This window comes from Hermetia illucens, chromosome 2, assembly GCF_905115235.1.
Source record: "Hermetia illucens chromosome 2, iHerIll2.2.curated.20191125, whole genome shotgun sequence".
NCBI lineage: Eukaryota > Metazoa > Arthropoda > Insecta > Diptera > Stratiomyidae > Hermetia > Hermetia illucens.
In genome coordinates, this window is record NC_051850.1 from 155679354 (window position 1) to 155695206 (window position 15853).

At 42.9% G+C, this 15853-nt stretch overlaps 1 long non-coding RNA gene across 1 annotated transcript in view; it reads right to left on the minus strand.

The window, feature by feature from the left end:
• Positions 1-10565: 10565 nt before the first annotated feature.
• Positions 10566-15853, minus strand: part of LOC119649171 — a 103858-nt gene continuing 98570 nt past the window's right edge. The window contains exons 2-3 of the long non-coding RNA XR_005249099.1: positions 11101-11351; positions 10566-11043 (exon numbers count right to left, since the gene is read on the minus strand). This is a non-coding gene — a long non-coding RNA (uncharacterized LOC119649171). The remainder of the gene's footprint in view (positions 11044-11100; positions 11352-15853) is intronic.

Below are 15853 nucleotides of genomic sequence, written 5' to 3' on the forward strand. Positions count from 1 at the left end.
TCATGCAGGTGGCCAACAATTCTTCGGAGCATTCTTTTCTTGAACGCGGTCAATGGTTCGCAATTTTTCTTGCTAAGAACCTAGTCTTCGAGGAATACACAAAGGCTGACAAGATCATAGTCTTGTACAGTAAGAACTTTGATCCTAAGAAGGTGAGAAGTTTCGAGCAGAATAGTTTTTGTAAACTGAAATAGGCTTTGTTGGCAGCCAACAACCGTGTGCGGATTTCATTGACATAGCTGTTATCGGTTGTGATTTTCGACCCTAAATAAGAGAAATTTTCAACGGTCTCCTATCTTTATTATTTTCGTTTGATCAGTGCGATTTGAAGTTATTCCTTCGTTGGTTTCTGGCGCTGACGTTGCTACCATGGACTTCGTGTTGCCTTCATTAATGTGCAGTCCGAGATCTGGCCCCAATCGCTGCCTGCTCGATCTGGTTGAAGGTAGTCTCTACATCTCGGGTTGTTCTTCCCATAATGTCAATATCGCCAGCATCGGCCAGTAGTTGGGTGGACTTGAAGAGGACGCTGCCTCTCACATTTACCTCTGCATCGCGAATCACTTTCTCCAGGGCCAGGTTAAAGAGGATGCATGATAGGACATCCCCTTTTCTTAGACTGTTGTTGATGATCAATGGTCTCGAGAGTGATCCTGCTGCTTTTATCTGGCCTCGCACATTTGTCAGTGTCAGTGTAGTGAGTCTTATCAATTTCGCCGGGATACCGAATTCTCTCATGGCCATGAAAAGTTTTACACTGGCTATACTTAAAGTCAATGGAAAGATGGTGCAACTGATGTCCATATTCCAACAGTTCTTTCATCGTTTGTCGCCCAGAGAAAATCTGATCTGTTGCTGATTTGCCTGGAGTGAAGCCTCTTTGGTATGGGTCAATGATGTTCTGTGCGTATGGGGCTATCCGGCCTAGCAAAATAGCGGAGAATATTTTATAGATGGTACTCAGTAACGTGATACCTCTATAATTGCTGCACTGCGTGGTATCCCCCTTTTTATGTATGGGACAGATAATGCCTCGTTGCCAATCGTCAGGCATTGATTCGCTGTTTCATACTTTGAGCATCAGTTGGTGAACCACTTGGTGTAATTGGTCGCCTCCATATTTAACCAATTCGGCTGTAATTCCATCGTGCGATACTGCTAACCGAATAATTTGCAGTCCATTATCATTGGTATCCCTATGTAAACTATGGGAACCGACGTACCGCCTAAATACGGGGTCCGTCCCTAATTGACTGTTGAAATCTCCAAGTATGATTGATACTTGGGACAGGTTTCGAGGGTCCGCTCAACTGCCTAGTAGAAGGTATCCTTCTCCGATTCTGCAGTCTCCTCTGTAGGGGCGTGAACGTTTATGAGGCTTATATTTCTAAATTTGCCTCATGAACGCAGAGTGCATATCCTTTCGATTGTATTTTCAAAACCGATAACAGTAGGTTTCATTTTTTTGACTGACGAGGGAACCTACTCCGAGCACATGGTTTACTGGATAGCCACAATAATATATGGTGTAGTGGCTCTTCTACAGGATACCGGTTCCTGTCCAGCGCATTTCTTGAAGCGTCATTACATCAGCCTTATATTGGGACAGGGTATAGGCTAGCTGCTGAGCAGCATTCGGTCTGTACAGGGAGCGCACGTTCCATGAGAAAATCGTTATTCCGTGGTATTTGCCGGGTTCGTCGTTTTGAAATCCATCCTGTCCGAGGCTCCTTCCGTAGCTTCATAACATCGCTTTTCTGTGTAGGGTTGTCAGCCCTACCCAGCCCCTAACCTGGGGGACCAGTTGGTACATTTGGTCCCGTTTTTAGGCGCGGGAGACTCACTTTCATCTTTCTCCGTCTGCAGTTTTTCGTTAAGAAAGAATTGCCAGCGATCACCACGTGGAGTTGGAGATAGGGTTTGGTACTGTTCCGCTTTCTTGCGTTCCATTTTTCTGGATATTATCACACCTGGTCCGCCACCGGCAACGTCCATGCCTCCAATCCCAGAGAGTTTCCATCTTCTCATCTACCGTCCCTGGAGGACTTCTCAAGTTCCCGGTGTCCGAACTATTTGAACCCATTTCTACATACTCCGTTTTCCAGTCGAAGCGGAAGAAAGGGTCGTGACAGGCAAGATTTAGCCTGTAGTCTACTTTCTTATTTTAGGTTACGTTTCCTTCTGCCATGTCCTCTTCTTCCGTTTTCTGGAAGTTTTGGGTGAAAATGGCACGGAAAGATTGGCGCGTAATTCAGTTTTTTCCCTTCCGACTAACTGCGCAGTAGGCACTAAGTGCGGGCTTTCTACTGACTACTGATCTTCGACAGATTTTTTCCTGAATCTGGTAAGAACTGCAAAAACCACGACTTGGCTGCAATTTGATTGTCCAAAGCCGTGGGGGGATTCGAAGTCGGTGAAATACTTACCACTTGGAGAGTAGAAATCTTTAGCTTCTATATTCCTGTTTTGGAAACTCCATCACGACAAGGTAGTTTCGGAGTAGAGAAAATGGAGGACTGCAGACAGCTTGTACATAAGTTCTTCCGTGATGCGTTTTGGGTAAATATATATTGTATGCTTCTCTCCTATGGCCGATAATGTCATCTAGTAAGATATGTAATTCTGTAATTATGCCAGATAGTGAAGTTCTAGTGCATTATGCACTCTTAGAGATTTTTTGAATAATGAACCAATCCGTAGTTAGAGACTGACTTGGTAGGAATTGTCATCACATTCTATGGCAACGCTTCTTTTGAACTGATTTCCGGGTTGCGGGTCCAAATCCTCCACAATCATCCTCAGTCCAGAGCGAAATCCCATATCAATCTGTCTTTAGTTCACCACTTCAGACGTTGTGTTGAATTTTATAATTATCTACCGAATTGAAGATTTTTCTTAACTGTCCTAAGTTAATATCAAAGTATTTTACCAACCAATCAAAAAACTTTCCAGAAGCTGGGACACCGTTTGGGTCAAATTTAATTTCATTAATAATTTTTAAGCCTAAAAAACTTCCTAATTGTCCTTTATATTTTTTCAGACCTTCAGTCAAGCTAAATTAAAGTCCATCAATTCAAATGCCAAATTATAAAAATTTAGATTGACACCTAATTATGGTCCATTTTGGTATTTTATTAACTTGTCCATCAATGAAATGATCTCAAGAGAATAATCCTTTCCATTTGACAATTCTTTTTCCTTTTTTCTGAAAAAGGACGAAAAAGCGGTTCGGCTTTTCACTTTTATAGAGTGAATTTGTGTCTTCCCTTTCTTTTTTCGGGAAACTTAAAAAGATAGAAAAGTTAAATAAATTAAGAGGGACTATGCATTGTATCGGTTATTCAAAAATATCGAGATATCCTTCACCGTTTTTGGAAATATAGTAGTCTTGTATTCTACTACTGCTTCACTAAGTAAGATAAATTTATTTTTTCATTTTAGGTGTCTGTTATGCCGTCATTTCATATGGATGAACGATGATGTTCAGATATCGAATACGATACGATTGAGGATTTACTTTTGCCTATTCTTTTTTTTACAATCGATACCACAAAAATCCCTTAGTCACTCTATCAAACCACACATTTATCGGCATTTTGCATTTTAACCCTTCTTCAGTTTGTCTGATGACTTCGAAACCTTTTAATCTAAATCTTGTGTCGGCTGTCATGTTGTTGTTGAAACGAGGTATCCTCTACCAATTAAATTGATGAAGTGGTTCGGTTTTCATCGTATTCTCCTCAACTTTCCTTTTAATTTAGCTCCAATGGTGATGGTGGTGGTGTAGGAAGAGGCGAGCTTGGAGCAAACAACTACAATGCCAATACCTTTGCAATATAATGCTCAGACCAGACAGACAGGCAGTACTCATTCCTGCAAAGCAACTATGCTTCTTCGAACCAACCAGAGTTCGACATCAACGTGTGAATGTAACCGAGGAAAATGGATTGGAATTAACAATGAAAATCCAATCAAGAATGAGACAGGGCCAAGAGAATATTGAAAAATTCATTAAATCTATTCCGTTCAGCACTAGTCGTTCTGGCTGTATGAGTCCTGACGGACGAATCAGACTGGTATCCACCATTGTACAGGAAATATTGAGTATTGGCTGATATTGCTTTACTTGCAATGCTCAATCGTTGCCTGATAGTGGTAAGCGGTAAGGATAAGGGAATATGGACATGGTTGAGAGGATATGCCACTGTACACTTGCGGTTAACCAGATGTCAAACCATTTAGAATGACGACACTATCAAATATTGAGAGTTAGACGTTCACATCATTGTCAACGGAGGCAGAAGTAGTGTGGAAATCCCGCTTCAAACTAATATTCAAATGAAGTGCCATTATTCTATTGGATTGTGGCGGACAGGTGACGTTGGCTTTTCCTTATGGTCTATTGACGTTAGGATTATTCAGAAGTGACAGCCGAAGAGTGAACTATATCAATGGGAAAGCTGTATATGGTATAAGCCCATGTATCTTTCATTCAGTAGCAATTAGTGTTTACACTATTGGACCAAACAATGGATATACATCTGATTTAAGATACATTTTTTTTTAGTTTCAGTCTTCAAATCATTTCTGCGCTGCAAATGACTTTGTGGCTCGTAAAATTCAATCCTGAAAATGAAATTAAATTGGAAGCTAAAGGTAAAGACTATTTAGGCCACCTGTGTACCGAAGTAGATAAGTTTTTGCTGCGAATAGTTTCTCGCTTTCCCAGGACGGCTCCACTTGTACCTTCTGTTAAATTTAAATTTGATATTTGTATGTCGAAAGATGTCAGGAAGAGAGGGTGATCAATCGAGGGTCCCATTTTCCTATCGTTATGCCTTATGAACAAAATGTGACGTCAATTTTTAATTTCAAGTGAACCACACACGCAGAACAGATTATTTTTGCTAAAAAATCGACCATCATGACGAGCAGCGTATTCTCACAAGAAGTTAATAAAAACATTTCTTAGCGGCACATAAATTGAAAAATATAGTCCAAAACGATTTGGAAAAGGATGTTTTTACAGAAACGGTTAAAATCTTTCTTGGGAAATGTAATTTTAATGGCAGAATAGATAGAAAAACGCCATAAATTAGTAAGTAATCCACATAATATTCCGACCATTATCAAGCATGATACCAACCTTTATGAAACGCATAATTACTAATGATGAGACGTGGGTCTACGAGTTTGATATGGAGACAAGTGAACAATCGCCCAAGTGACGCTCCGATGTCGGGCCGAAGCCGAAAAAATAGAATGCGACAAAAGAACTAAAGGCCACTCCTTTTGTAGTCTACCAGCAGTGCATGGACGAGTGGGGGAAACCCTTGCACACGGGTGTTGCTTCAGATCAGAGGTCAAATCAATCATCATCATCATCAACGGCGCAACAACCGGTATCCGGTCTAGGCCTGCCTTAATCAGGAACTCCAGACATCCCGGTTTTGCGCCGAGGTCCACCAATTCGATATCCCTAAAAGCTCTCTGCCGTCCTGAACCACGCCATCCCTCCATCTTAGGCAGGGTCTGCCTCGTCTTCTTTTTATACCATAGATATTGCCCTTATAGACTTTTCGGGCTGGATCATCCTCACCCATACGGTTTAAATGACCCGCCCACCGTAACCTATTGAGCCGGATTGTATCCACATCCGGACGGTCATGGTATCGCTCATAGATTTCGTCGTTATGTAGGCTATGGAATCGTCCATCCTTATGTAGGGGGCCAAAAATACTTCGGAAGATTCTTCTCTCGAACGCGGCCAAGAGTTCGCAATTCTTCTTGCTAAGAACCCAAGTCTCCGAGGAATACATGAGGACTGGCAAGATCATTGTCTTGTACAGTAAGAGCTTTGACCCCATGGTGAGACGTTCAGTCAAGTCAATGGATGAGCGTAGAAGAGGACAAAACTTGTGGTTAATCGAGGATTGAGTTGCTACCGAGTAAGACCAGTCACTCTGAGGGCGATAGTTAGGATGCAGTTCTACCTACCGCATAACAAAAAAGAAGGCGTTAACGAAATGTAACATAAATCCGTGTGGGGCGCCTACAGAATTATGATGGGATGACTTAAAGGTCGTTCTTTTTCCGTAGATCACGTGTGCTACTCTGGAGGGGGTGGGGTGTTGCATGCTTCCTGTCGTCGCAGAAATTACATCTAAAATAATCTTATAACATATCAATCTACATTTTGGACGTTTAATTGAAAGAGAGTAGACCAATTCCGCTTCTGGATCCTCCTGCGCTAACCATATCAACATTCTTTTTATGGTTTTGAAGCATTGTACGTAACTTCGCTTCTCCTGCTTTTCATCTTTTCCGTGAAGACTTTTAATGGCGCTCAACGTACTAATAGCGTTAGGTTTGCTTCCGTGGTTACGAAATTTGAAAGTTTAACCATTTCCACACTATCAAGCTGAGTCTCTCCTGTGTTCATTTTTTCTGTGCTGTTATATGCGTGTGGGACATAAGGGTGATCACCATTATTACTTGGAGACTTCAAGCCTTCATCAAATCTTTTTGTAAGTTATGTCTGCGGATGTGTCGAAGAGTTGTGTGGTAGGTTCATTGTTATGAAACTTAAGGTATCAAGGTAGGGATGGCCCCAGTGGTGTTGAAGATAGGCACATTTATTTATTTTTTTATAGTATTATACATCTTTTTATAGCTGTGGGGTCCTGTGGGGTCTGGTCCAGCATTAAGTTGATGCGGACTTAGGACTCCACAATTCTCAAAAAAAATATTTTCAGCTCTGGTCAATAAGGTGGATTTGCGCTCAATATAATTCGTAGTCATGTCGTGTTCTGTGAATTATATAAAGGAGCACTAGAAATCTGCGAGCCACTTCGGTCACGCTGCTCCCAGGGCCGAGGTGAGGCAGCGTCTGACGATTTGCCGCTGCCCTGGTAAGAAACCGTAAAGCCGTCATAGCCTAACATTTTTGTAAACTTTGGGTGCTAAACGAGGTGTCCATGGACCAAAAAAGAGGGAGTAAGTTGCTCCCCATTTGGTCCGGTCCAGCATTAATTTGATGCGGACTTAGGACCCCACAATTCTCAAAAAAAAATAAGATGTTCTTGCCGACATTAGAGTCACCTGTTAACAATTATCGTAACTAACACTAACACCCTACTGTTACACAACTTTTGCGTCTTGGCTAATTGTCATAACTACGATTTACATTGACGTCACACATAATTTTCCAAAGCGATTTTCAGCACAGGTACTTTTTTTATACATTAAAGAAGCCTTGAAAAAACATTCATAGAAAAAGTTTAATAAGGCACCAGCAATTTAGCTTTCAATATTTCTTAATAGTTCTAGTTTGCGGACTGTGGTTAAGTCTGCACGTTAAAATGCCCTTTACATTTTACGGCAGCAGAAAAACATATCTGTTTGGAGATGGGTGTATAAGTTGCTCTGTATTTCAATAATGAACGATGTTATCAAGCCATTAGTAAATAGATGGTAAAAAAGTCGTATTTATACCTTTATCCAGTTCGCCACAAAAAATTCCTAAAAGGATGACCCCCTTAAACCGTTATTGGTATTGGTATTGTTATTGGTATTGAGCTGTTGGGTTTATTTATCGAATCATTTTAGTACGAAATCTTCTCGTTTGCAAGTACTTTCAAGATGTCAAAACCATCGCCGAAGAAATAAAAGTTTACAATTACTGATAGAAATTAAGTGACCAAATTACAGGGCCAATGCGGATATTTTTTGGAGTAGGGTAGGTGCATGCGTTTACTCTCAGAGTGTTGGACTCCGGCAATGTTACGCTACCGAACTACCAAGTAAACACCCCCTGTCATCAAGGAACTAGCCTGGAACTGTCTGACACAATACTTCGGGCTAACCCTCCCACTCTCCCGGGTTAGGGAGTTTTCAACTCAGAGAATTCCTTGCACCAATGGGAGGGGAACGGGGGAAGGGAATTGTTAGTTCAGGAAACCCATTGCCATTCGGTCCCTCCATCGTTCAAGTCCAATTTTCTTTGCAGCAATCAGAAATCGAGCGTATGCGCAATACAGCATCATCTGTCAGCGCTCCTCAGTACCTCTCTGACAATGATGTCTGCTGAGAGTTCCAAGTCTGTTTTGCGTCTGTTCAACAGTACGTCCGACACCAAATGCCACAACTTCGTCTGCATAACCGACCAGGCATGTCGAGTCTTCGCAGACTATTATCAGAAACGTTTTAGAGGTTCGGTCCTAGGTTGGAATAAGTCCTGGCAGCACGGATCGCTTCAGCGAGTCTACTCCTGATGAACTTTCCGAGCACTTTCCGGGCCCTGTCAAGTGGTCGGTACGCACACGGCAGCTCAAGGTCTCCTTTTTCTTTACTGATTAGCGTGGGCTTCACCGCCTTACAGCGAAAAAGAAAAATGTCCTTCTTTAGGCAAGCGTTGAACGTTGCGAGCAGCAAGTCTCGCCGTTGGCGGAATCGCAGTTTGTAGATTTCCGTCATTATATCGTCAGGATCTAGCGCGCTATTATTTTCTAAGGGGGTAAGAGGACTCCTTCAAGACGTTTCATGGTGAAAATCCGTCCAGTCCTGGGCGCCTTCCGCGCTATACTGAGGTACAATGCTCGCACTAGTCAGTACTTAGTATGCATGGTTTCCGCTGAGACCTGATTTTTCGGGTGACAAATTTATAGCCAAGTCCCCATGGGTCTCCATTTACTTCATTGACGAGGTTCTGCCAGACACGATCCTTGCTTTTATTTATCGCGCTGTAATGTCTCCTTTTTGCTGCCTTGTACTTTACGTTTATGGCACATGTCTCCTCGCGATTGTGTAAATATTGTACCAAACGGCGGAGCTTATGAAATTCTTTCCTTAGGTTTGCAATTTCTTTCGTCCAGCAATAGATAGAAGACTTGTCCCGGCTGGGATTCGTCCGGGGTATGAAAGATTCACAGGCTGCCATTATCTGGCTCATCACTGAAGTTATGACAGTGTCAGCTGCAATGCAGCTCGGTTTTCGCCGCTATTTCCAGGATCTGCTTACTTCTGGGAGAGGAATGCCTACTCAAGGGCCCTAGCAGTAGTGTCACCTCTTACCAGAATTCACTCCTCTGTGCCTAAAACGGCGTCTACAGAGCAACGAGCCTGCGGTTGCACTCTGTTATGTTAATTTGTAGTATGTAAATCATGCTAGTCACATCCTAGCCCTTTTCAATTTCGCCTTGAAGCTGACCATCTCTTCGAAACGCAGTGTGTGCAGCGTTTTCACCAGGCGCACCACAATTCCTGCAGAAAACGGAATTCTTGCTTTTCTTGCAGGTCTCCGCTTGGTGGTCTACCTGACCGCATCTGTGGCATGCATTTTTCCTGTCGGGTGTCCGGCAAGCTGGAGGCATGTGTCCATAGTCAGACACTTGTAAAATTTGGTGGGAGTTGTACTCATTCGTATTCTGCATATCACCTATTCAATTTTGATTTTCCTGTTACACCTTTTGAACCCGTTAGTATGATATCCTCTTAACCTTGACATAATTGTCAAGTAATATTTCCTTTCACAATTGTCGAATACTTTTACTTTGAACAACTTTGTATAATAGTATTGTAGTTTCATCACCTTTATAAAAAGGGTTGAGAGATTTATCAACCTCTGGGGTAAGATATATCGTCAAATCATCTGGATGAATTGAACAGAGTTTAGGGCTTGGGAGTTACCTAATAAAACCTACCTGAATAACCTGCCTTAATGAAGTATGAGATTTTGCATTCTCTAAAATTACGGCTCCCTTATCGTTTTCACATATGTTGCTCCCCTCCCGGTATTCAAAATTTTTACATGGAAGCCATGCCTGCACTGAACACCCTCACGATTCTGCTTTCCTGGAGCAACTTTTCTATAATGTCAGCTGGGTGTATTGTTTTCTACTTTTGTTGAAAATTTTCTTTTGTTTTTCGGCACAGGGCAAATATGGCTTATAATTGCGCGGTAACATAGTTCATACGTTCATTCACTTCGCATATCAATTCATTCTTTATTTTGCCAAACTCCGCACGGAAGTCACAAAAGGCAACGAAGAATGCGAGAATACACATGGGAAGCAAATAATTTTGAAAACGTTCAGGACAGGAATCCTTTGCTCATTCAAAAACTCCACCCAAACAAAATGTCTTCCACATTGAGTTTTCTTGTTTGCCCTCTAATGGTATGCTAAATAGCACAAGTTTGGAGCTCGAACATACTCCCGGCTGCCGGGTTCATTATGTTTTTTAAGCTTTTGTTTTTGCATGGTAATGATGGTGTCCTTTTTTGCTGGGAATATATTGTTGTGACATTGCAGGCGATATGTTGAATCTAGAAATAATTATCTCGGCCTGAAGTCTGCAGACTGAGTTTGTGCAAGGTTCCGAGTGGATTTAAATCATTGCTCGCCTTTGATTTCATTTTTGTTCAAGTCAAGAAAAAATGTTTTGTGTGGAATATAGTCTAGACTGGATATCACGTTTCTATAGCGGAAGAATGTTTTTGGGAATACCGAGCTATGGTGCTTGAGGCAAGGCAAGGGGAATCCATATTATGTACCAATTAAACAAGATTTCAGATTGATGTAATGTTTATTCAAAGTGACCACTACAAGGCTTTTGAAGCTATCCTTAAAAAGTATCTGATTCACTTAATTCAGTCCAAGTTACTTCAAACATGCTTTTCCAGTCTGCAATCACTGAAGCCTAGGATTTACCACCCTCTGAAAACTGTAGACTGAACATGCTCGGAAAATTGATCACATTTCAATCGATTCTAATTTATGTTCTCAAGTTGAATGTAAATAAGAAATTATCCAGACATTAGCCATAATGAAAATACCAAAAATTGCCCCCGTACTTTCCGAACTATGTAGCCAACAACGAAAAAAATGGGAAATAAAAAAAGCATAGCCAAAAGCATTTTCTAAAATGAAATGGGGTTGGCCCCGATTTTTCATTCTCCTCGTCTCATAAACGGCTATATCGCTTTCACACCAGTCCACGGAAATCCACTCCCTCCTTTCACGATTCGGCTACGGAAGGAGGGACCTGTAACAAGAAAACGAAAGCATAAATTTTGGAAGCAAATCCTGAATGATTAATTACCTCGAAAAATCCTGTTGTGTACATAAAAATTATATTATCCCGGCCCTTATTTTCCTCGAAACGGAATAATAACGACCAGTTGGCCTGGCTGCCATGTTGGTGGCGAGGACACGACGGCATCAACTGTGGGGGGTATTCGGCTAACCAACAAAAATGAAATTTCCTAGCTCTTATCCTTTGCACAACTCTGGTCTTGTTCAACTCAACTTCTTTCGTTAATTACTCGTGCGTGTCCTGCGAACATAATTCACCTGAAATTTCGCGGATTGCTAATTATCATATATTTGAATAGGCTGTCAAGCAAAATTCCTTAAAAAGGGAAAACAGTAGCCACGGGGGAGGAAAGTGGCGATTTTGTTTCTCTGGGGTTTTTGTGGACTAACGATTTTAGCAAGAGCGCATCAGGGTGAGGTTTTCATATTGGGGAGAATGACAGTGGCGTTGTTGCTGAACTCAGGAAATGATGGAAACTTGTGCACAGCAAATGAAATAACAAAATTACAAAATTCAGAGTTCCAACGAGATACTCTTCAGGCAACCATCCTTTCAAGTCCGACATTCAACAAATAGACGGGTCGAAAACTTTCTTAAACTGATTCTCCTTCAAGACTCCTTAGCCACGTCCACAGGATGAATCCTTCCTACGCCCCTGATCTCCACAATTCAGTATATCTAAAATACTAACCATTAGAGAATTGTTATTAAGTTTCGTATCAGGTTCCGAGGGTTGTTGAAAGTTATCCGAACATATTTTTCACGTGATGTGGTTACTTCCTGAGATGGTCTGGTAAATTTGTGAAAGATTGCCTATTCCATGTTTAGTTTGTCATGTGATAAGACAAAATAAACAGGAATAAACAGAAGATATGACATTGGAAAATTGGGAAAAATAACTTCCTGTAAATTGTCTGCAGAATAGCAAATGATTGATCGAAAACTGCGGATCCGTGAAATTGCTACGAGGGTGGCTTTTCTGCTTGTTATTTGTTCTTAATTTTTCGCTATGAGATTTTCGCTTCTTCTGGACTTTCGATTTTGAATAACAACGAAATATGTTTGACCATGACTTGCTTCATGTAAAATAGCGAATGTATTTCCTGAGATATGTAGCACTTACGAAGTATATGGACGATCCGTTTATAGTGAACTATTATTGTCTATATTATATATTTGCCTTTGTGTATCGCTGAGTAACACTGAGTTCTACTAAAGGTTATATAAACCCACCTTACCGCTTGGACTGTTACAGCTGTGAGGAATTCACAGGACGTGCTTCTAAATACACTGTATGGAAGTTTTGCAGTCTTTAATTACACAGATAGCCGAAAATGTATGGATTAGCTATAACGCACTTACTCCGTATATTTATCAACAGGGTCGATTTCCTGGTAGTTGTGATTGTGCCCATATCGGGGGCAGAGAGAGCCCTTTGTGGGCTCAAGTGTTGCGGTTGCGCGGTGCTAACCGCAGCAGGCCTCTGATTGTGGTCTCCAAACCAATCCGAGTTCGAAGAGGAGCGTATGATTACAAGGCAGGTATTCACGTGAAACCCACACGACCTTCGGTCCTCCTGATGTACGAATACACTCAATATCATATTGCCTAGTGAGACCAATGCCCCAACAGTTTCCACAGATCTTCACCTATAAATCTCGGACAAGGAAACGGTTTTCATGTTCTTTGGGATTCCACCGGGGTTTAAATAATTAGGCGAAGTATTTAATTCAAACAGAGGCTCAAATAATAGCCGATCTTCTCATGCTTTGTCCGCCACCACTTACTGGCAGAGATCCATTTGTAGGTCCCTCAAAACTTTTTGAATTTTCCTATCACTTTGGCCATCTAACTATGCAGTTTTTTCTTACAGCTGGGGCCTTCCATTTTAAATGATCGGTATTTTATTTGCCGATACGTTATATGGGGTCACGCTCGTGTAATATAGTGGTGCCCGTTTGAGATTACGGTCAATTACGCATTTCCTGACAAACATGTCCTTCTGCAGACCGTACTCACATTTCGTAGATTATATATATATGAAGAAATACAATAGAACGAAGCTTAATAGGATTCAGAGAACCGCGTGTGCAGGTGCTACAGGGGCTCTGCAGTCCTGCCCGGCAGATGCTCTCAATGTACTCCTGCATCTCCTCCCCCTAGACCTCCACATCAAATATGTTGCAGCGTGCAGTGCCGTCAGACTACGTGAGTCCGGATGCTGGGCAGCGAAGTCCTACGGCCACAGCAACATTCTAAATGAAATACCTCGAGAAATCTGGGCATCCCCCACGGACTATGTCACAAGCAAGCTGAACTTCACGAGAAACTTTGCTGTGGACCTTCCAACCAGGGCAAAGTGGAAAACCGGCGGCGTGTTGCAAGACTATGACACGGTATTCTTTACGGACGGATCAAAGATGGCCTATGGAGTCGGCGCGGGGGTTTTCTCGAATACACACGGTGTATCCAAGTCGTATGGTCTACCAGGTTTCGCCAGTGTATTCCAGGCGGAAGTACTGGCGATATTGGAAGTCTGTCGATGGCTGGAGCGTGATTCGAGCCCCAAGCGTAACATAGCCATTCTGACCGACAGCCAAGCGGCCATCAAGGCCTTGTACTCAACGACGACATCTTCCCGGTTGGTGGGGCAGTGCAGAGACACGCTCAACCATCTGGGCGGCACGCTCAAGATCACTCTCCTCTGGGTTCCCGGGCATAGGAACATAGAGGGGAATGAGCGGGCTGACGGATTGGCCAGGCAAGGCTCTGCTCTTGGCAGCCCCTCGGGGAACACAGTCGGTGTTCCGCTGGCGGCTGTCGGGGGCCGAGTCTACTTGCACTGCCTGGCAGCCGCGGGCCTGAGATGGCGAAGGCTTACAAGCTGTGCCAAATCAAGGAGAATTTGGCCCGCTTATAACATAGCCCGATCACGAGAGCTCCTGTGCCAGACGCGTGCAAATGCATTCAAGATTACGGCGGTCTGCACGGGGCACTGGCCCATAGGGGACCATGCCGCTAGGCTCGGCTTACCCCACAACTCGCATTGCCGAAGCTGCGGAGAAGGAAGGGAAACCCTCATGCACTTTCTCTGCGATTGCCCAGCTCTGGCTCGAGTCAGGCTGCGGACACTGGGTAAACCATTCTTTGGGGACCTCAGTGAGATTTCTAGCTGCAGGGTCGGAGAGCTGCTTTCCTTTGTGAATGCTACGGGCTGGCTCTGAAGATCCGAGCCAGTTGGACTCTGCTTCCCTGTTCCTATAACAACAGTCACGGTCTTAGGAGTTTGTGGCATCAAAACGGCGCACCAATGCGCTAATTGGGCTCCTCGGAGCGGCCACTGATACCTACCTACCCATATATATGTTAGGTAGTGTACTTCCTCAAAATGACGCTATCAGCTAATTTGCAAGTACTACGATTTTAGATTCAACGTTACCCTCGCTAGAGCCATTTAAGGGTAGTATAGGGCGGAACGTGGATTGGTACCCACGATGGAGCATAAAACATAGGAAACGCCTGCTGAATCAACATCAATAGCTTTACTACCAAACCTTATCTCCACCCCCACCAGCTGGTCTCCCAGGTTGGGGCTTGGGTAGGGCTCACAATCCTATACGGAAAACAGTTTTCCACAAAGCGACAAAGAGAGCCTTGGACTGGATAGATTTTACAACGACGAACTCAGTAACGAAAACGAACGAACTGTTTGCCCATTTTTTCATTGAACGTATAGTATCGTATAGATCGAATGCTGTCCAGCAGCTAACCGATACCCTGTCTCAATATAGGCCTGATGTAAAATGGTTAGAAGAGGAGCGCTAGACAGAGACCGGTTTCCTGTAGAAGTGCCACTACACCACATATTATAGCAGTCATCCAGTAAACCATGTGTTCGAAGTAGGTTCCCTACTCAGCTAAAAACTGAAACCAGCTGTTATCGGCTTTGAAAATCTAAGTGAAAGGCTATGCTATCTAGTTGGCAAAGTGCTCCGAGCTTGAATTACAACACCGTCTACAATCTCCTCTGACAATTAGGTGAGAGTGAATACTAAAGCCATCCATAACAAAGCCCTCTGTAATACGTATAAAGGAGAAATGTATGTCACATTAGCCACAGTTAACAGAAGTCCTGGATATGAAGCATCTACAAATGGTCTTCACAATCGCTTGCAGAACGTTATCAATATGCTTGGCCCCAGTCGGAAAAAAATCGGAACGCCTGGTTCGATGATGAACACGAACTCCGTCGACTGGAGCAAAAGGAAGCGTAAGAGAACCGATAAGTCTTTGAAGTCGAGAAGTACAGGGAGCAACCACACCTAGCGCGGAAGTTTTACGGCAGGAAGAAGCCTTATACATGTTCATCCTGCTGAGACAAATAGGGAAATTTGATTTCCGACAAAATGGGCATATTGAAGTGATGGGTTGAGTATTTTGATGAACTGCTCAACAATCAAAATATCGACGACTTGGAGGCCCTACCAACTGAAGATGACAGATAAATGCTGCCACCGACAAGCATGGAAGAAATAGTCGGTGCAATTCATCGATTTAGAAACCATAAATCGCATAAGCCCATGGAATTACAGCCAAATTGGTTAAATATGGAGGGGACAAACTACATCAAGGTGTGGGACAGCGGATCAGAAGCCTGATGACTGGCAGCGAGCCATTATCTGTCCCATAAGACAGTCGGATATCTTCATATGCCCAGAACATCATTGGTCCATTCCAAAGAGGCCTCACTCCAGGCAAA